This window comes from Myotis brandtii, unplaced genomic scaffold (assembly GCF_000412655.1).
Source record: "Myotis brandtii unplaced genomic scaffold, ASM41265v1 scaffold649, whole genome shotgun sequence".
NCBI classification, from domain to species: Eukaryota; Metazoa; Chordata; class Mammalia; order Chiroptera; family Vespertilionidae; genus Myotis; species Myotis brandtii.
This window is the reverse complement of record NW_005370512.1, coordinates 1,051,015-1,053,040: the sequence shown is the minus strand read 5'-3', so window position 1 is coordinate 1,053,040 and position 2,026 is coordinate 1,051,015. Positions and strand designations below refer to the sequence as shown.

At 44.9% G+C, this 2,026-nt stretch overlaps 1 pseudogene; it reads right to left on the bottom strand.

Moving 5' to 3' along the window:
* LOC102250786 overlaps nt 1–2,026 on the bottom strand; it is an 8,530-nt pseudogene that overhangs the window by 5,717 nt on the left and 787 nt on the right.

The following is a 2,026-nucleotide window of genomic DNA, read 5'->3' as shown; positions in this document are numbered from 1 at the left end:
GCCTGGGAAGTCTGGGTGAGTGGCTGATGGCTGTTTACAGGCTGGCCAAGCTCCCCAGCGAGGACCCTCACCCCATGAGGGTGTGGCCTTCCTGGGTGAGGTGCTAATGGCTGTTTGCAGGCTGGCCACAGGCCCCAGCCACCCAAGCTCCCAGTGGAGGCTGGCTGGAAGCAGGTATCTGGGATTTATTTATCTTCTATAATTGAAACTTTGTTGCCTTTAGCGGAGGCCACAGCCGGCCAGGGCAGGCAGGAAGCTTGTCTCCCTCCATCACCGGGGCAACCAAGCCTCCTGCTTGCTCCAGCTCCGTGGCTGCCGGCCACCATCTTGGTTGGGTTAATTTGCATATAGTTGCTCTGATTGACTGGTGGGTGTGGCTTGGGGCATAGCAAAGGTACAGTCAATTTGCATGTTTCTTTTTTATTAGATTAGATAGCTTCAGAGACTTAAAATTATTAGCAACTCAATTCTTCAGTTATCTAGAATCCTATATAATAAAAGGCTAATATGCAAATAGACAGAATGGCCGAACAACCAAACAACTGAACAACCAGTCGCTATGATGTGCACTGACCACTGGGGGCACACGTGGAACATGGTGGGCATCAGCAGTAGGAGGCAGAGTATAGAATATGGCAGGTGTTGGCTGCGGCGGGATGGTGGAGCAGGTGAATTGGGTTACCAGACTAAGGCGGGGCACCAGTGGCTGTCATTGGGGTGAGCCTTTGGTGTTTACTGAAAATTCTTTGCTCTTGTGTGCCGCAGTCCCGCCCAGTGCTTGCACCTGCTGCCAGCACCCAGTGCTGACCCCAATTGCCCCTCAGGGCTTCTTCACCTCCCCCGTGCTCCTGAGGGGCAATCGGGGCTGGCAGCCGCCTCTCACACCTGCTGTCAGTAATGATCCTACCTGCTGCTGGCACCAGAGCCATCACTCATACCTGCTGCTGGCGCCTGGTGCCCAGTGCCAGTCCTGATCACTTGGCACCATCAGTGTGTGCAAGTGGAGGCTGCCAGCCCTGATTGCCCCTGAGGGCTTCTCCACCTCTCCCTGCTCCTGAGGGGTGATCGGGGCAGCATCCTCTGCTCGCACCCCCTGCTGGCACTGGCTCCAATTGCTCCACGCCATCAGCATGTGGGAGCGGTGGCAGCAGGAGCAGGGCTGCTGGCAGACAGGAGATCCAGGCCACATGAGGAGGGGCTGGGCAGGGGCAAGAAAGATGGACTGAGACTCACCCCTGTGCCCACTGCAGCCTCACGGCCCGCAGTTCCTTTCAAGGTTCATGAATTCGTGCACTGGGCCCCTAATAATTTAATAACATAGGATTCATCAGTTCCTTAATGAGTTTACTTAAATCAACCACAAATCCATCTCCTCTAAATGATTTTCTGAAAGATATTTTGCAAAGTACTTTAAAAATGTTTTTCAAGTTTATTAATTTAGGAACTCAATCTCTCTAAAATAAATTTGATACTTTAAATAATTATCCCATTAAAATATTTTTATTATCACTACAGAACTATGTATATTAAACTCTTAAATTTTAACTTCTTTTTTATTCCTGCAGTTATGTTACACTTCTCTGATTCCTAATGTTGTGTGTCTGAAACTTTTACTTTTCTTTTTCAATCTCACCAAAAAAAAACTAATATTGAACTTTATCATTTTTTTAAAAGTATTAAGATTAACTTCTGTTTCTATTTTCTGAATGACTTTCTGTTTTGGCAGGTTTATTTTTTCTGTCATATTTTTTCTAGCTTTTAGATTTAATTTTTTTTAATAATAAAAGAATTTTTATCTGAAATAACTTTGGCCATATCTCATAAGTTCTAATACATAGTATTCTAATTGACTCATTACCATTAATTACTTAATAACTTGTGATTGTGCTGTTTACTTCCACTTTGATGCAGAAGTAATTTTAAAATTTCCTCAATATGTATCCTTTTGATATAAACTTCCATAAGTTTTATTGTTCTCATGCATTATTATATAACTTCTGTTGTATATGATTTAGTATTTTGGGGG